General features: G+C 34.0%; 1 protein-coding gene across 2 annotated transcripts in view; it reads right to left on the bottom strand.

Annotated features, from left to right (window-relative positions):
* Positions 1 to 21699, bottom strand: part of LOC132698927 (trissin receptor-like) — a 105531-nt gene that overhangs the window by 44220 nt on the left and 39612 nt on the right. The window lies entirely within an intron of this gene.

Below are 21699 nucleotides of genomic sequence, written 5' to 3'. Positions count from 1 at the left end.
TTCTTTGGTTTGGTATACTAAGTTTGAGTTTATTAGCAATCATTCTTATTTCGTGTGTAATGTCTAGTGCGAGTCTAGTGTATATCAGGAGATGCTCCCGCCCAAATGAAGAAAACACTATTCTATTCTATAGCTACGCTCATATTAATATTCGAATTGAAAACTTCAATTAAAATTATTAAATTAAATTAAATTCACATGGTCATTAAATTTATCGCCCACTTAATTTCACTTATCCCTTTCAGAATGTGATAGTCAACACTAAACAACCAGGAGTCAACAAGCATCCTAATTTTTGTATATTCCCTATTTTACAAATACATTGGAAAAGCGTTATATATTCTAGTTCTGCAAACAGAAGGCTCCTCTGCACTGAAGTAAATTTTACGATGATTTGATACAAATCTAGTTTGTACTGAATGGCTGATTGTTTCTTTGCGATTTTTGTTAAGACTTAATAGTCTTATGACTGTTTTCATGTAGATTTCGTTGATATTTAGTACTTTCGCTCCGGAAAACAATTTGTTTATGAATAATATTAATTTCGAAACACGCTTTTGGGTAATTTCTAGCGGCCGAAGAGCTTTATCCGCTGCAGCACCCCCAACACATATATCATAAGATAAAATCGAGTATTCTAAAGATTTGTATATCCTAATAAGGGAACTCTTTGACAAACTTTGACGTAACATTAAAAATTTATGGAATAACTTGCGAATTTTTACAGTGATATCATTGATATGGGATATATTGACGTCTACGTCCAACATCGGAGATGGAAGGACCTCTGAAGAAGCCCGCCACTCGTGCTAGCGAAACGTTAGGAAGTAATTCCAATCGACGACGGCCTTTAAACCCGAATGAAGGTAATAGCTTAATTCCAACAATGTTCGAAATAGAGGATGTAGCTCTGGATCTTCCTTAGTTTCCTGGTATCCGAATTTTTCCAATGGAGTAAATGGTTTTCAAAAAACGTTCTCTGAAACCATGCAGTATGTGGTAATAGTAAATGACGTCATCGCGTCTAGATTGACGACGACAAATGGTGATTTTCATTTAGATTTTTTCAAATATCTCGAACAGCGTATGTGATAGACGAAAACCGTAAATACAAAAATTGTAGCCCTTGATACGGCCTATAACACTGTTTGGACGGATTAGCTATTGCTTGTACGAATTTTGATATACGATTAATAATTTACTCTCTAAAAGAACAATTTTCAGAGGCTTTTAGATTTCCACCTCAAAGATCCTTTAAGGGAACGTCCTCCGCTCCCACGTAAGTCCGTTCCAGTCGGAGTGGTGAATACCGCAGACTTGTGTGCGTTTCGGTTCGAATCGCCTCCCATTTACTTAGAGACGTATATATCGGTTTATTTTATTAATAAATATCTTCAATCAAGCGACCAAGAACCTTACTTCCCTTGTTATAATTATAACGAAGTTCACACGTAGACCATTGAGTGAGTATCAATCATTAACGAGGCGATTTTTGGGTCCATTTTAAAAAGAAAATGTATGTCCTAAACATCTCCACTTTCGAGATAGAGGGTGGTGAAGTGTACAGAAATAAAATATTTATTTTTAGTATCTGTAATAGCACTTAAGATATTTTAATAAAATTTAAAGAGATTCTTTTTTTAAATACACCAGTTGCGGATTTTCACTTGTCTATTTTGCCAGATACTGAGGGCACGCCACTGGTTTCTCTTAAAATAAAAATTATTCCTACAATCTCCAACTAACATCCGCCAAAAGAAAAATAGAAGACCGTTCGTTTTACTTTTACAGTTTTAATGAAATAGCATAATATCCTAAAAACAAGATAAATAATAATCGAATCTTATATAAATATATTTTATTTATTTAAGTTTAGGAAGAAATAATAATGATAACATTGTTATGACCACGCATTATCAAGATGCGTGACAAAAAGCGTTTTTTATTTCCCGTGATCTGTGATCCTGCTCTGCTCATTTGGCAGCTCGTTTTCCGTCCGTCCACGAGCCCCATCTCGAGAATACCGTCTAACAAGATAATTTAAGGTTCGAAATAAAATTGGCACTTGACGCCAGGAACAGACCATGGAATTTTGGAATTCTATTTTAAAACGCGTCGAAGAATACGAATTCGGCGATAATTGCATGGATTTGATATACTCCCCTTCGCAGATATCACGTCAAAGTTGCCGAATATTTATATGTTTATTATATTATATGTTTCCCCTACCCGATTGCTGTAATGGTTTGATTCAGTTCATACTTTTTATAGAACTTCTAAATTCCCGCTGCGTCGGTTTTTGGAGGATTAAATAAGCTAACGTTTCGCCAATCATCCTGTTGGCTTCTTCAGAGCTTGACTGAAACTGGCTGCTTATATATTGTTTGAGGGGGATAGAGCTAAACACCGTCTCGGATTTTTCGTTGGTAGAAGAATTGATTTCATGCAAGAATTTTGGACTGATTTGTCAAAATAAATAAGAACTCAAAGTTCAGATTCTCTCGAAATTATATATATGACAATTGTTTCTACAACACCGTGTCTTTATCAAATGTATCAATATATACAATAAAATCTTAATTAATGTTGTTGTGAGAATTATAGTTTAATAAGGATAGGTATTTAAATCTAATTGATCGTTAAGCAATACATTTGAATGTCTCATTTTGTTAATCTCCATGGCTTCCAATAAATTCAATTTTCTACTTTTTGTGGCGGTATGCAAAATATATTGAGTATGTAGCATAATTAGAATCTAGACTATTGTTTTTAAACGCTCTTTTATGTCCGTTAATGCGTTTCTTGAAGGATCTACCTGTTTATCCAATATACATTTTAGGACAAGATCTGCATTTCAACCTGTAGACACCTGATTTTTGAGATTTTTTACATTTCGTTTTATTGTTTTTTAAAAATTTTCCTATTGTGTTGTTAGTTCTGAAAGCTATTTTTAAACCACATTTTGACAAATGTTTTGAAACTTTTTCACTGGGTTGCTGCAATCCAGTCAGTGTTTCTGATCCATCCACATTTAATCAGGTTTTTTAAGAAAGTGTTCCGGCTCTTGCTGGTGAATAGTTGTATTTGGGTCGTGTTTATGACGGAATTACTAGTCGTCGTAACTTTGCAACTGTCAAACAGAAAAGGTTGGATCGCATGGATCTAAAATTCTTTCATTAATTACACCTCGCCTGACAAAATTGGTGACATTTATTGTTAGTCAGTGCATTATTACCTGCAAATTTACCTTCTTGTGGAAAGAGGTTAATATAATACCTATTCCTAAGATAACTTTGCCATCTGAAATCTCACATTTTGGCCCCATTAGTTTACTCTGTATAATGTGGTCGGGCTTAGACCCGGGCACAGTACGACCACAGCAATACTTAATCTCACTGATGACATTTTTAGGGCTCACGATATGTCAAGAAATACTTGGTTGACCTTGTTGGATTATAGCATGATCTTTGATACTTATCATTCTCGGTCAAAGATGTAGCTTTCTCTTTCAATGGCATAAATGAGGATCTTGAACGGATTTCTAAAATGTTCAAAGCCCATGGTTTGATATTAAATTATTTTAAGACTCAGATTGTTGAAAATGAACAGCTCGAAAAATGAATTGCAAAAATAAAATACCTGATTTCGAAGGACCGTTCTTTAATTTATGGACTCATGTCTAAATAAACAATCTAATCTCACAAAATAATGTTAAACTGAATGCGATTATTCACAGCGACAGTTTTCTACACGAGCCCTACCTGTACCCGAAATCTATCTCCCACACTCCGCTGGGTCCTTCGTGTCGTCGTTGTCAGCACTCGCAGGTGGCAGTTCGCGTGCAAATTCAAATTTCCGAATCCCGAACACATTGGCAATAGTGCATTTTTGGAGCAAGAAGTAGTGAATGTCCCATTGCTTGTTCGCACTGTTGCCACCTTCGCTTCCGGGATGAACTTTGATGATCCTAGCCATTTTCATTTGGATATGTGTGATCCTCTTTTAGAAGAACTTCACATTGGGTGAACTCTTTTGTCCATTTTCCCCTTTGTTGGAGATGATGTAAATATTCTTGTGATCATCGATTCCAAAAATGTTGACTCATTTGTTGGATTAATTGCAACCTTGGTAGGCGATTTGTATTTATTTCAGTTAATTTGCTGGCAGGGTTTGTGCCAATGGAACACCGATAAGAACTGTTCTGTATTAGGTTTCGGATAAGAGTTAACTATTGTCTGGATTAGTTTTTTATTTATAATTTTATCTATAATGGACGGATTGTAGCCGTTGCTCAATGCAATTTCTTTAATGATATTAAGGTCTTCGTTGTAACTTTCTTTTGAGAATGACGTATTAATAACTCTGTCTATAAAGGAGTGAAATGTTTGGGTTTGTGTGTATAAGGGTGATTTGAGCTGTTATGTATGACTGTGTCCGTGTGTAAAGGTTTATGATAAATTGAAAAATCTAATTTGTTTTGCGCTTTCGCAATAGTTAAATCTAAAAAATTAATAGAGTTATCCTGTTCAATCTCGAGAGTGAATTTTATACGATTATGTAATGAATTAATCTAATTTAAAAAGGAATTCAATTGTCTATCCGTTCCAACAAAGCAAGCAAAAACATCATCCACGTATCTATGCCATCATAAAAAACTTTTACTTAAAGGATGTTCTAGTATGATATTTTCCAAATAATCCATAAAAATCTCGGCTAACAAAGGACTAAGTGGGTTTCCCATAATCAAACTTTCCTTAGAGATGTAACTCTGTGCATCCAATTATTTTGAATAATATATTTTTTTATTTTTCAAATCTACCTATTTCACAGGAAATTTTATTTGAAAACTTTTTTTTTAATTGTATATTCCGCTTAAAAAAATATAACTTTTTGTTATATCTCGTCAACTAAAAGCTTTAAGACAAAATCGATGAAAGAGGTGTAGATTTGCCCTTAAAAAATCTGCAAAAGATGTTGTTAATAAAAAATAAAAAAAATTATTGACAGAAACGTTTTGTCATATCAAGATGCGGTCTTAGTTTTGGTTTTGGACTAACTGTGTTGCAAATGCTTAAAGCCATAGAGGCTCCTCGAATTTGGACCACCCTGTGCAGATGCTGTTTAACCTAAATTCCAGCGTTCTTGAATATGTAAAAATTCAATGTTAAAAACAATATTTTCTAGTAATATTGAAATTTTAATGCTCCCTGCAACTCCAGGTCCGATAAAACAACGAGCATATATGTAGATTTCCCGTGTATATATTTGCTTTGGTGCTTGTTTGTACAATCCGGACGTATGTTGTGGAAAACAAATGTTTTTTTTGCACAATTCTTCCACCGCCTATCTCCGCACGCGCAACCGCTTCCCGTAAAAACTAATTAATCGTGTAAAATGATTGATAACTTTATCAGACAAAATTACGTACACTCGGAAAGACGATACCATTCATTGGGAATTGATTTCGGTTTTTATCGACTCTTAATTGGATAATCAATCATATGTTATTGCTTTAATATGGAGCAATTATTTGCACGCGTGTCAGCAGAAAAGTTTAATTTTATTTCGTATTTACTATTACATTTAACGCTCACCAAAATTTTCTTGCACGAAATTTGTAATTTTATATGTATATATATAATAGTCTGAGGTCAAGTAGATATTTCCTAAAGTTTAAAAAATTCGACGCCTGCAAAGACCTGGGCGTCGCGACGCGTCGAAAAATTATTCGATTGCAGAGACTTTGGAAATACGCGCATACAAAAGTACATATTATTTAAAAACTTTTTTGTTATTTACTCAAACTTATTTACTTTACCCCTTTCTAAGTTATACCGATTTAAAGTAAACATGTCTTGATTAATAAAAAATGTGATTAACGCTTATTTTTACAAGTATGCCATGAATGTTAGTTACTATGGCAACCATTGTTATCGCAGTTGTTTTAAGTGCAATTACAAACAATAGATTTCAACTATTTTAGTATGATTTTATTTATTATTTTTTATCGATTTAGTTCTGATAACATGATAAATAAATGAAAAAACAGTAAAATACCTACAAGTTAATAACCAAAATTATTATTGCAATTAACTACATAATAAGACATTTCAAAAATTTTGTTCAAAATTATGTCCATCTGCTCGAACACAGCTATCAAAAACTTTTAACAGATGAGCTTGGGTCACTTGTAGGAGAGTCCTTCTTGTGATAGCGGCACACGCTGCACTAATTTTGTTAATGATATCAGCCATATCTTCGATAGGGTCTTCATAGATAACGTTTTTTAGGTAGCCCCAAAGAAAATAATCTGGTGGTGTAATGTCCGGGGACCTCGCCGGCCACCTTACCGGTCCATTAGTACCAAACCATCTATTCGGATATTCTATTTTTGCATTATGTGCAGGCGCTCCATCCTGCTGTAGCCACATATTCATTCTAGTGTCAAGAGGCACTTCTTCTAATAGTTCCGGAAGTGTAGTTTGAAGAAATCTTAAATAGCGATCTGCATTTAAAGTTCCTTCGTAAAAGTAAGGTCCAATAAGGAATCCATTTAATATGCCGCACCAAACATTGATACTAAAAATTCGTTGGTTACCTCTTTCTGTAATCCAACGAGGATGGTTTTCGAACCAAAAACGACAGTTGTGTCTATTAACGATTCCATTATTTTGAAATCGACTTTCGTCGCTCCATAAAATTTTCGAAAGAAAATTTCCATCTTGGCTATACAAATCGGACAATGTCGCTAAGAAATACATTCTTCTAGCATATTCTCCTGGTTCTAGTTTATGAACTAGTTTACTTTTGTACGGGTGAAAAGAGTTTCTATGTAGAATTCTCCACGAAGAACTTATGGTAACACCGGTATTTTCTTTTATCTCTGATAGGGATATCTTGGGGTTATTATCAACCTGCTGAATTACAGCAGCAGTATTTTCATTATTTGTAGCCGTCATGTTCCTATCTCTTTTAGGTTTTATGAAGCTGCCATATTCTCTTAAGTTTTTACATAAACTTGAAAAAGTTTTTGCATCGGGGACTCTTCTATGCGGATAACGCCGTGCGTAAACTCTTTTTGCTTCTCTACAATTGCATCTGCATTCTCCAAACACCAGTAACATGTCTACTTTTTCCTCATTGCTAAATTGCACCATTTTCACATAATAATTCTTAGTTTCTTTTAAACCGAACAAATTTGGATTTTTCTTGTGACAAAATGTGACAATTTTTTGATACAGCAATAACAACTTACGTTTGTAATTGCACTTAAAACAACTGCGATAACAATGGTTGCCATAGTAACTAACATTCATGGCATACTTGTAAAAATAAGCGTTAATCACATTTTTTATTAATCAAGAAATGTTTACTTTAAATGGGTATAACTTAGAAACGTAAATAAGTTTGCCTAAATAACAAAAAAGTTTTTAAATAGTAAATATCTACTTGACCCCACACTTTGACTACTTTTTACATAAATTAAATATTTCTTTTCGTTTTGGACTTATTGGCGTGCGGAGTTTTAAGTGAAAAACCCTGTATATATATATATATATATATATATATATATATATATATATATATATATATATATATATATATATATATATATATATATATATATATATATATATATATGATGACACTATATTCCGGGATATCATCTGTTCCGACTGGAATCCTGCAAATCCTGCATCCGACTGGAATCCTGCAGACGTTTCGGCCAAAATCTCACTTGGCATCTTCAATGCTCGCGCTCCGAAAACACTTCGAACACTCGATGTTCAATGAATGTGAATGTAGTCAATGAAGTGAAAGGAATTAAGAACGAAACTGTCAGTTTTCCCTGTAAGGGGTTTTAATAAGGAAGCTAGATATTTTGGTAGAGAACATGTTGGTGAACCGATGGTGCTGACGATAGGTCGAAGGGGTAATCCTGGTGTGTGAATCTTTATGAGTCCATAGAGGCGAGGAATTTTAGAGTCATGGGGGGTAACAGATTTTTTCACGGAGTCTGATAGAGAAGAAGCCTTAATAACAGAATTAAGGTTGCGATAAATAGATGACGTAGGATCCTTTTTAAGTTGACGATATGTCCGTCTACATATCTTGAACCTTTTCCTGATATTCATTTGTGTCCATGACCACCGTAGCATTTCCTTTATTTGTTTTAAGGATTACGATGTCTGTATTGGATTTTAGAGATTTTAGGGCAATGCGTATTTCGGATTGAAAAAATCAAGAAATCAAATTTCTTTAAAATCATTCTTATTTTAAGAAGACATGTAAAATTTACATTTGCATTTACATCTTTAAATTTTATTAAAATATCTAAAAAAAACTTTTCCGCCCTCATTCTGAAAAGTTAAACGTTTAGGACATACGTTCATACAAAGTTTTCTTTTTAATGGAACCAAAATTGTTGACATTCAATTACAAAACTTCCTGTATATATTCGGAAAGCCCTTAGCGGATGGAATGCAATGAATTATAATTATACAGAGTGTCCCGTTTCAAAATATAGGTCTTTATGTCAATTTCAAAAAATAAAAAAAAAATCGAAAAACTAGCTCTCTGCATTATTATTTTTCGATTGCTTAGATATTAACGGATATACGAGGTGTGCCCGAATCTGTTTTTTCGAATTTCGGACAAACTGTACCGTGCGTTCAATTTATCTGGATGACTTTTTAATTGGCTGTAACTTTTTTGGTATTAGAAATATCAAGGTAAATAAAAAAACAAAATATAGGGTTAGCGTCCAAATTTTTTTCCAAGTGACGTATAAAACAAAATACTATCATCTTAACTGGCTAAAAATTGAGTTCTTTTTGGCGTCTATGGTTTTCCAAATTATTAGTACATCCAATCCGTCTTACTCGAACTAAATTACACTCTCGTAATGTTCAATTAGTGGCTTTAAAGCACCCCTACAGACTCCCGCTGCCACGATATCGTTTACTTAGTTTTCAACTTAAACATTTAAGGGGATAAGCTTTTGTCAGAATTCGCCTCTTCTCTACTGTACATTTGTATATAACAATATACAACAATAAAGGCAATTTATTATTATTATTATTATTGTTATTATTAATTATTAATTAATTAATAATTCAAATAAGCGACATAAGATATTATGACAAGCTAGGCGAGTGGACTCGGCCAAAGAGGAGCATCGTTCGCTTGCCAGTCAGTCGGAAAGAAGAACCGTGCGACCCGAAAAAACTAATTGAAAAACGCCGACGTCCCGCAATGGCGCACGAATTGCCGCTTCGACAAGAAACTGCCGGTACGGATTCAATTTGGGAACTCGACAAGTGTGAAGCCGCAATGGTAATTCATTAACGCTATTGTCCCTCAGGCACGGAAAAGCGCCGCAGTTTCATATCTTTAGTTAGCCGACAAAGCGAAACGGGACCGTCGATCAATGTCAAATTGCCGAAATAATATTCTTTTAAACTGCAGACTGTTCCCATTAGAATAATGAAAAAGTCCGGAAAGAAAAGCACGTTGTCAGGACATTATCCTCTGATTGAGAAGCTCATGGCTATGCCATACCCTCTTATCTTTGATAAATAATATCTTTCGATTGAAGGATTTTTTTTCAATTTAAACCTCAGACGGTGTAGAAAAAGAATATGAACATAGAATATTCAAAAATAATAGAATTCCTAATAATATAGGAAAAGTCAACAAAATTACAAAAAAAAACTTAGGGGGAACTAAGAGATAAAAACTTTTTTATTTATATTTATATATAAATTTTTGGACAAGATGCGCATTTCAACTTGCTGACACCCGATTTTTGAGATTTTGAACATTTCGTTTTATTGTTTTTCAAGAATTTTGTTGTTAGTTCTAAAAGAAATAAAAAAAAAACAAAAAAAACGAAATATCCAAAACCTCAAAAATTAGATGTCAACAGGTTGATCTTGTCCTAAAATTTATATTGGACAAACAGAAACGCATTAACGAACATAAAAAACGTTTAAGAACAATAGTCTAGATTTTAATTATGCTACACACCTAAACAGAGAAAAACACATTTTTGATGACAATTTTGATATTTTACATACAGCCGCAAAAAGTAGAAAATTAAATTTATTGGGAGCCATGGAGATTAACAAAATGAGACATTCAAATGTATTGCTTAACGATCAATTAGATTAAAATACCTCTCCTTTATTTATTTATTGTGATTTTTCAGTATATATAGTAGCAGGTAGTTTGTAAATATTACATTTGATAACACGGTGTTGTCGAAATTTCGTGAAAATCTGAACTTTTAGTTCATATTTATATTGTTACTTATAGTAAAATACTAAAAAAAATTTCCAGTTTCATAGTTGATTTCAGCACTACATTGATAAGAAGACTACAATACATTCTTTTTGCTTTTAGGATTAGACGATAAAAGAATTTTCTTAACGTTATAAGTGAATCGGATTTTATCTTCTTTGCATTTTACAGTTTTTAATGCGGCTTGTAAACGGAGCAATGGTTCATTTATAGTGCTTGCTTTTCTTATCATTGAATCTAATACATCAAATTGAAAATTTAAAAAAATTTAAATCTGCTTACAGGCATTGTAATTCTGCAAAGAGGCACCTACATTAGTGTGATTTTTTTTGTAAACCGGAAAATCGAATTTTCTAAAATGAAGTATTATAGGAAACGTGATATTTATGATTTATGATGATTTACATTGGCAAACAATGCACGATCAGCAAAATTTGAACTTAGATCCTTAAAAAAATACTGGGTGGCGTATACCCATAGACTGACTACAGCCACCCATATTTCTGTTAGTATTCGGATCTCAAGATGACTATGGTGGGGAATCTGTACTAGGGATAACAGTTTTTTTCCCACGCTAAGTCACCCTCTCAACGTATCTATTTGGGAGGGTATTGGTATTGGTATTGGTATTAAAGGGGGGCGCCCTCGCGGGCGTCCAAGCACTTAGGCCACCAGATGGGCCCGTTGTGCCCCCAGGCCGCTCTAGAGGGCGTCCAGAATGCCGCCCCTCCTGTAGAAGGTCAGCAACTCCTTTAGCCCAATACCGTGCACTGAGTCCGGATCGATCAGGGCCGTTCCGAAGACTGCCAATCTTGCCCATGTCAAGGCAGGGCACTCGGTGAGCAGATGATACGGGGTCTCCTCCCCTTCCATGCACCACCTACACTCCGGGCCGTCTCCAATGCCTAGCAAGCAAAGATGCCTCCTAAGCCTGCAATGTCGTGTGTAGGCCCCTGTTAGTGCTCTACACTCCCTTCTGGTCAGTCCAAGCAGCTCCCTGGTCCGAGGAAGAGCGGACCCATCCATCATAAGCCTCGCCTGCCTCATTCCCGGAGCAACTCTCCAGCCCCCCGCGGCCCGGTCTCTCGACCAGGCTTCGAGAGCTCCCCGCCTCACACACGGGGCGATCCCCAAGCGGGGCTCTGGCCCTATATGCCTATGCGAGGAGCCCTCCCTGGCTAAGGCGTCCGCTGCCTCATTGCCCCGGATACCGGTGTGACCCGGGAACCAGACCAACGTGACCTTTCTCTCCTCAGCCACCCGTACCCCTTTGCACTCCTTTATCAACAAGGAGCGCGTACGCACTGACTTCTGCGTCATGAGTGCAGCCCTACTATCCGAGCAGAAGAAGACTCTCCTGCTTCCGTAGTTGAGCCGAAGCACCTCTCTCAGAGGGAGAAACACTTTTAATTCACCCCTGGGTATCCCATACCCAGCGTTAATACCATGTTTTCGTTTAGCTCCTGTGAATGGGAATATCAGAAGGGCCGATCGGGTTAACATTTCACACACGATAAACAAACGAAAATTTTGATAGCGTTTTACAACGTAATTTCCGCGAAATCTAGCGCAAATTCTCTATAATTCTCTATTCAGCCAGGTCTAATTGCCACACAATGCCACACGTAATCCGCATTGTCTGTAAGCTGTAACAACTAGATTTTAAAGGCGTAAAATGCAATTAGAATCGGTTGTCTATTTTAATGTTCAAAAAGACACTATTTTGATGACTCGAACTTGGTGACGTTTCGCCAATCATCCTGTTTGCTTCTTTCGAGCTTGCCTGAAACCGGCTCGTATTTTAATTTTAAACATCGTCTCGGACGACTGATTCCCATATTGGTCACAGGTAAAGAGCTGAGTCACGGTGAAGATTTTTAAGTGGGTTGTAGATTTCATTAGACTCCCGGATTTTTTAATTTTAACGACTACAAGATGAGAGATTTTTTTTGATATGTGGTCAGTGATGTTTTGAATGTAAGGAAGGGCAACAGTGGCAATTGTTGGTGGGCAAGGTTGTGGTGAAATGTATTTTGTGATGGAACGCTTAATATCTTTAATGTGTAAATTATTAGTAGTATAGTAGCTCTGTAAACAAGATAGTTGATAACCGATGATTTTTGGGCCGGATTGTGTATACACTGTAAACACAATAACCCAATGTTAGATCTGATTTTCTATTGACAAGAATATATAAGAATGATACAATGATAAAACGTATAGGTAGAGTTTATATGTCTAAGAAAATCTACTAGGGATTCTTGGCCATGAGTCAAATAAGAAAAGTATCATCGACGTAGCGTATCCATAAATAATATTTGAATTTCCTTGTCGATTTTGATTAGATTTCAATCAAAATCTGCTTTCTCGCCGATGGCTTTACCGAAACCTATATTATACATGCGGATAAGAACTTAAAAGAATAAGCAGAGCTAGCTACAAAATGAATATTAAGGGAACGACTTATAAATCGCTTTCTACCAAAAAGAATGCATATCTGGTTGCCTAATTGCCGAATATGGTGTGCCTCAGGGGACATTTTGGGGACCCTTGTGATCTCTTGTATACATAAACGATATTGTAAATATTTTAGATGATAGTAAGGCGGAATTATTTGCGAATGGCACGATGATTTTTATTGTGGGTGTGCTATAATAACCTTTGTGATAAACACGACAAAGTCAAAGCTTCGTATTTTTGGTAAACTACATTTTGGTTAGTTTTAAATTATATTCCGATTACATAATGAATAAATTTTCCATAATTTTCCAATATCTGGCATAGGGAAAAAATTGTCAATTAACACCAAAACCTTATTGCATAACGGGCTAGCTGCTCCCCATTTAGCATTTTGTTCCGCAAATTTGTTCAAGTTGCCAAATCATAAATTGATCAAAATATACGAGAAATATACCGTAATGGGACAGAGGAAGTAATGTTTAATGTATACGTATTTACGTTCAAAATTAAGCAGCAGAACAAAGTTAAGACGCAAAAATCTCTGCCACAAAGTTATAAAAGCCCCAACTGCAAGAATTCAGAAAGGAGTGAACTTTAACTCAGTTTTCTTTACTTCTCGATTCGTCAATCACTTTCACTTTTGTTGAAGTGACATTGCTTGCGTTTTCGAATGGACTTTTAAATCAGATACGACCCGCGTGACAGCAGAAAGTAGGTAATAGGTAGGAAATGAGATCCTTTTAGATCTAATTTTGTTCTAAGAACTCGATCCGGCAAAAAGAAGAATTCCCGTGGCCAGTACATGTGCGCTGATAGAGAGAGATCCTGCTGCAGCCTTAACAACATTATCTGCAGTGGATTTACTGATGCCCAAGACGATTTTTCTGACGACACGTAGTAACTGCATCGAAACGAATTTAAATTTCCATCCGTGCGCGGAACAAATGTTGAGTTTTCTGTTTCGGCCCGTTTTGGTTAATTCTATTCTTCTTCAGACATGGAAAATTTACAACGTCGCAAAAAAGTCATTACAATCGAGAAGTAATCTGGTGACCGGTCAACGGTGGCAGTATATTACGCTTATTTATGTAGAGTTGCCTATAATTAATCACAAAAAAGAATTTAAATTACTGCGCCTGTTGCGGTACAGGGTAAGTCAACGAATGAGTAGAGTTCTTTACCTCGTTAGCGTCGAAAGTTGTGTGAAAACATTTTCATTCATTTCATGCCTAAAAAGTCATTTCAATATTTTAATTTTTCTAAAAAAATACTAGGTTTTGCATTAAGTTCTAGGGTAGATCGCTCATATTTAATACTACCGTTATTCGAAGATGACGTAAAAGGCATTCAAAATAAACATATTTTGTTTAATTAATTTTTATGAAAGATCTTACAAGGTAAGACTAAATATTGAAAAAGTTATGATAATTAGCAAAACATTAAAAATAAGGATCTGACTTACTCAATAAAAGTAGTCGGTTTTATATGATATTGAACTGAGGTGGCTTTCACTTGATGAACATCCATTTAACAAAATAAATAAGAACTAAAAGCTCAGATTTTCACGAAGTTTTCACATCACAATTGCTTCAACAACATCGTGTCTTTATCAAATGAAATATTTACAAACTACCCGCTACTATATATACCGAAAATAACATTAAAACCATAATTAATGTTGTTGTGAGAACTTAAGCTTAATAATGGAAAGGTATTTAAATCTAACTGATGGTTAAACAATACATTTGAATATCTCCATGGCTTCCAATAAATTTAATTTTATACTTTTTGTGGCTGTATGTAAAATATCAAAATTGTTTTCCTGTGTTTAAGTGTATAGCATAATTGGAATCTAGACTATTGTTTTTAAACGCTCTTTTATGTCCGTTAATGCGTTTCTTGAAGGATTTACCTGTAGACACCTGATTTTTGAAATTGTGGACATTTCGTTTTATTGTGTTGTTAGTTCTGAAAGCTATTTTTATACCACATTTTGGCAAATGTTTTGAAACTTTTTCACTGGGTTCTCCTATATATGTAATTGTTTTAAATTGTTCTAGTTCTGTATTAGGTTAGGGATAAATAGAGTTTACTGTTGTCTGAATTTATTCCAGCAGTGAAATTTTCAAAAAAATTAGTAAATATTTTAAAATGCCACACACATTTAAACCAAAATCTGCAATAAAAAAAACCTTTTGAATTAATCAACAAAATTATAAATATCGAACGCAACACTTAAGAACTTAATTAAACAAATTGCACTGAACAACGGCTACAATCCGTCCATTATAGATAAAACTATAAATAAAAAGCAAATCCAGACAACAGTAAAGTCTATTTATCCGAAACCTAATACAGCCATGGAGATGAACAAAATGAGACATTCAAATGTATTGCTTAACGATCAATTATATTTAAATACCTCTCCTTTATTGAACTTAAATTCCTACAAAAACATTAATTAAGGTTTTATGGTCATTTTCGGCATATATAGTAGCAGGTAGTTTGTAAATATTACATTGGATAAAGACACGGTGTCGAAACAACTGTTATGTAAAAATATATAATTTTAGTTCTTATTTTTTTTTTTTGAAATCGTTATTTACAAGGTTCACAATATTTATCGATCGTTGGCATAGTTTTCCGAATCTGTTGTCATTTTCAATTTGAGAAAATCTCTAAGAGCACTTCTCGATTTCCCAATTGAAGAAGCTGTGTCAGCTAGCCGTGATTGCGATGCTATATGAAAAAACTGTTTCATATCTCTCTAGTAAGAACTATCCAGCAAAAAAGAATTATCAAAATTGAGCTATAAACATTCTAGAGGAGTAACGCTTAAACGAACTTCATGAAAATTAGAATACTTTGGTTTTATGTAGCCCTGAATAACAATTAGTTGACACTAATCCCTGCTAGCCCATCTCGCTATTTGACATCGAAAATTAGTCCCACTTGGCCATCACTTTAGATTGAAAAGAACCATAGGGTTTTAGTGCGTTTTTGGGAGATCTATCCAACAACAACCACGTAAACATTATAAAAATTATTATAGTTGGGTTCTAAGTGCTCCTGAATAACAATTCCTTGCCAATTTAAATTCCAAATAGTACTTCCCTTTTCTCTCTATTTTGTTAAATAGTCCTATTGGGCCATAACTCTAAGTTAAATAAGCAAAACCAGGTTTTAGTGCATTTTTAACAGATATATTCAACAAAAAAAAAATCAAAATCGAACCATAAACACACAGTTCTTGAATGGGACACACTGTATATATCCATCGACTCTATGTTCTATATCTATCTCTTCTATATCGAAATAATATTTTTTCAGTAAATGTGGAGCCAAAGTATGTACGTTACGGTATAGTCAGTGGTCGTAAAATAAATAATTTTCAACTCACAATTCGTATAATCCCGCGTTCAAATAAATCGTCCTAGATTACCATTCACGCGCATGCCATTTATTAATCCACTTCATCCTGCGTTAGGAAAGAAATATAGTCGTTTCTCAAGTATAAGTTACGTACGATCCAAGCGTAAAATAGATTATATTACTCTACTATTTTGAGGTTAAGCGATATAAAATTTTATCTAGCGCTTTACGAAACCAGAACTATATTAAACACTACACGTGTACAATTTGGCTCTGTGTGTAATTATTAGTCCAATTGCGCAGTTTACTATTCGTCGGTGTTCTATACTCTGCCTCCAATTGCATTTTGCCTTCGCAATTGGGGTTTCGTGTTTCTTAAAGACAAAGGACGACTATATTGTGAACTGGAATCTTCTTCGAACTTGAGCTTCTGGATTCTCCGAATTAACAGACAGATTTCCATCGAAATGATGTTCAATTGATTGATTGATGTGGGCCCGATGTTTTCTTTATTATAAACATAGTTCTGAGGTAACACTTTAAGAAATATCTTTAATGCATTTCTCGGATAATCGTGCATTCGTGTGTCTCTGCACTTAGTATCCATTGCAAGATCGAAATAATCAGCACCATATGCATATATATATATATATATATATATATATATATATATATATATATATATATATATATATATATATATATATATATATATATATATATATATATATATATATATATATATATATATATATATATATATATATATATATATATATATATATATATATATATATATATATATATATATATATATATATATATATATATATATATATATATGATGACACTATATTCCAGGATATCATCCGTTCGCTCGTTGAACTCCGACTGGAATCCTGCAAATCCTGCATCCGACTGGAATCCTGCAGACGTTTCGCCAAAATCTCACTTGGCATCTTCAATGCTCGCGCTCCGAAAACACTTCGAACACGGAGCGCGAGCGAGGGACTGGTCTAGAGAAAACCACCATTAAATTTTTGAAAGGGCCTTGCAAGGGGTTAGGGTATCGTGTTTTATTAGCTTACCGAGTTTATGAAGGAGATTTAACAGCACATAGGCACCTCGAGGAAGTCATTGCAGAATTACTCGGTATACTATAATGATGTACACCTTATGCAAGTTGGTGCCTCAAGTCATAACTCCGGACTTTTAAGACCACAATTACTGCCTCTGTAAGATTCGAAACTCTGCGAAGAAAAGTAATAATTATGCGGGTTTTGCATTCGAGAAAATTATATCCAATTTGAACAACAGTTTTAGGTATAATATTATGTAATACTGTGTAGATAGAATGTTACTTCGTAAATAAGTTGAAAATTATTCTAAATACTAATTCACAAAGTATAAAACACATTTAAATAATTGAATTTCTTGTACACTAATACTAATATAAGTTATTGAAAAGCTTAAATGATTTCCAATTAATGCAAAAAATAATATACAGGATGTTCCATTCCAAAAAAAATCTGCTAAACAACTAATAAGCAGTTGGAGCACGTGAAAAACAAATTACGCCGCTGGGTTCTACGGAAACAATTCTATAAGAACGTTTTTGAACTCTTCAACAACCGAAAAGAAGACGAAATTAAATGACATTGCTTATCGCCGAAAAAGAAAAACACGCCAGGAATTTCCATAAACATTTCTCCTCCTTGCTCTTTGGGTGAAACTTCATTCACGCAAGTATAAACTTGTTTACGGCGAACCGCTATTTTTATCCGTTTTATTACAAAGTTAGGCAGCGCGAATTGATGGATCCTTAATAATACAACGTTCAGATCAACGATAAGCTTAATGGCATCTCTATCGATCCTTTCAAATGACTTTTGCATTAACGTAGGTGCAGACCTTTCAACCGACATATATGTACGCCCACCTTACTAAATGTGTCTTTTTAAAACAAATATTGGCTCTCCGCATTGTTTTACTATCCGACTGATCGTTGTATACGTAACCACGTAAACCCAAACGAAAGTTGTTTAAAGTTGTCCGGTAATAAATTATTGTAACGGCTTCCAGAGACAACTTCAAGTATACGCATTTATATGCTGTCCTGTGCTAAATTCCAAAGATTTCGAAGTTTGTGGTGTGTCCTAGGCGCAAAAAAAAGAAACAACTTTCAATTTATCATTGTGCTAGTTGTAAATCAAACCATTTTTTATAGTCCATTACTGGAAGTGTGTTTAGCAAGTAGAGTTCAGTATCCAACTAAAGTCCTAATCACACACAGTGTCTATATAATTAATCAACTATTTTCTAATTTTTCATGCAATACATTTATTATTGACAATACAACATCAGACCACAGATCAATCTTATTGGTCTGTTTCCATTTCTCTATTTCAATTGTTTTCTTTTCTTTTTTTTTTGAAGTTACGTTTCTATGGTGCATTGATGTTGAGATTTATGAAGACTCATAAATTGTACAACAAGAGTTGCTGTTACTTTTATGCCTTTGGTACATCTGAATAACATCTGCCACATGGATCTATGATACACTTCTTAGGACCGTTTCTAGGTAGTTGTTTAAGAACTCTCAACTAAGCTATTGGGTTGACCTGCATTTATTTTACGGTAACTTTTTTTAACTGACCAAAACAATCAAGTAGGGAACTTAAATATTTGAATTATATGAAAATTTACGAGACAGGTATAATCGAGCATAATCGGCTAGTAAGGAATAGAAAGAATAGCAAAATAAATAAATAATAATATAATATAATATATATATATATATATATATATATATATATATATATATATATATATATATATATATATATATATATATATATATATATATATATATATATATATATATATATATATATATATATATATATATATATATATATATATATATATATATATATTCTCACGTATCACGAAAACACTTCGAACACTCACAGTGTTCGAAGTGTTTTCGGAGCGCGAGCATTGAAGATGCCAAGTGAGATTTTGGCGAAACGTCTGCAGGATTCCAGTCGGATGCAGGATTTGCAGGATTCCAGTCGGATGCAGGATTCCAGTCGGAGTTCAACGAGCGAACGGATGATATCCCGGAATATAGTGTCATCATATTTTTCCATCCGTGAATCAATACGTGAGAATATATATATATATATATATATATATATATATATATATATATATATATATATATATATATATATATATATATATATATATATATATAGAGAGAGAGAGAGAGAGAGAGAGAGAGAGAGAGAGAGAATTTAAGTTTAATAATGGAGAGGTATTTAAATCTAATTGATCGTTAAGCAATACATTTCAATGTGTCATTTTGTTAGTCTCCATGGCTTCCAATAAATTTAATTTTTTTAGAAATTTTCCTATTATGTTGTTAGGTCTGAAACTTTTTTTTAAACATTAATTGGCTCGGAAAACTCAGTTACATGGTTGACATTTTCGAAAAACTTAACGATATGAATTTGAGTTTGCAGGGTAAGAGTATAAACATTTTAACACTGAGTAGTAAAATTGAAGGTTTTAATAATAAGCTGATACTTTGGCAAGAAGAATTAACCAAAAACAACACAGACATGTTTCCGTGCTTTTGAGGATTTACTAATGATAATAATATTAGATTTCGGGTTATTTAAAAGCTCATTTCCCATCATTTGATAAAATCGGGAAAAAACTTTACGAAAAGGTTCGAAAAATTTCCAAATACAGAATTAGCTTGGAGTCGTGATCAATTTTCGTTTGATATTATTAATTCCAATATCCCCTTGAATGAAAAAGAACAGTTAATTGATATTTCGAGTGACGAAACTCTGCGTATTCGGTTTAGGTCTCTGACTTGCCAAAAATTTTGGTTATCAGCTGAAAACAAATATACCGATTTGGAAAAAAAGGGCAATCAGTATTTTGATTCAATTCGCATCGACCTACTCATGTGAATCCGGCTTTTCAAAAATAGTTGCCATTGAGACAAAATATCGATCTCTTTGCAAGCGCAAACCTCACATTAAATTCTTATGAGTAAATGTTTGAATGTTTTTTTTATTAAATAAATATTTGTAGTCATATGCCTAATATATAAGATGAAACAGGTGGTGTATGTACTGAAACAAAGTCAAAGTGGCGACGACAGGCGTTCCTCAGGGCTCTGCATTAGGACCAGTACTTTTCCTCTTACTTTTCATAATGTTGGTACATTTTAAATTGCCAAATGAACTAAAAGTATGAATTTGGAGAACGGGGAACTGTGGAACAAATCTGAGTACGCCCCTGCATTTTTCTCTACAAAAAATGTCCCAATAATCATTTCATTCGGATCCAAAATAATAACAAATAGGTTTTTTATGTTAAAACACTCCAATTACAAATATCGTCTACACGAATATCTTGACTGAAAAGGGGCGTGCGGAATAAAAATCGTCAGAAATTTCGGTCGTTTAGTTTCATTGAAAGCGAACATGGTTAATACATTGTTAATGGGTCTCGTGGACTGCTTTTCAACTTCTTTTCGGTAGCTCCAAGGCGATAAGCTTAGGTAACCTGCCATGAATATTTATACCCTTCTCGACGATTAAACAAATTTGCATGATTTTCTCTTTGACCGCTTGTTACTTGTCTACAGAGAGATTAAGTTCCGTAATCAAATTTAAGGAGAGCAATGGCAAACAATATTTTTCGATGGATCTCCATTGAAATTTAAAACAAGGCTTGCGCAATTAGGGTGTTGGGTAAACATTTTTAGGTGGAAATAGATATGGTCTGTTCATAGATATAAGAGAGTGACCAATTGCTTTTGAATGGGATTATCCAAGGGTGGTCATTAACATACAATGCAACAAGATTATTAATTGTAATAGAATATAATTTTATGTGTTTAATATTCCTTGGTTTAGTATACTACTTAGTTTAAGTTTATTAGTAATCACTCTTATTTCGTGTGTAATACAGCGTGTCTTGAGTCTGCGAAAAATATTAAAGATTCCTCTCTGGACTACCATGAAGACACCACCGCTGATTTATTTGAAAGTTGGTTTAAAAACAAACTAGTTCCAAACATTCCTCCTAATAGCGTCATTGTAATGGACAATGCAAGTTATCACAGTAGACAGTTGACTAAAACCCCTGCTCATGTGACACAAAAGCAACAATCCAAAACTACATGTATAATAACGAAGATTATACCAAAAAGCAATTAATTGAGGTTTTACAAAGCTCGAACCTACAAAAGGAATACGTCTGTTATTATTATGCAAAAAATCTAGGACATACAGTTTTATCACTGTATATTTAATGCCATTGAACATGTTTTGCACCAACTGAAATCTGCCATTCGTCATAACAATGTTTTTGGCCGTGTTAACTCCAATGTAATCAAACCTATAGAAACATCCCTCCACAAAGTTGGTCAAATTCTGTTAAACATATAGAAATAGCAGAACCATCGTATATCCATATTGCAAATAATATAGAACAAATAATAATTAGAACAGGCGATGATAGCGATAGTGATACTGATAT

Source organism: Cylas formicarius, unplaced genomic scaffold (genome assembly GCF_029955315.1).
Source record: "Cylas formicarius isolate icCylForm1 unplaced genomic scaffold, icCylForm1.1 PGA_scaffold_3__17_contigs__length_32017465, whole genome shotgun sequence".
Lineage (NCBI taxonomy): Eukaryota > Metazoa > Arthropoda > Insecta > Coleoptera > Brentidae > Cylas > Cylas formicarius.
The sequence above is the reverse complement of the archived record's forward strand: the minus strand, read 5'-3'. Positions and strand labels throughout refer to the sequence as shown.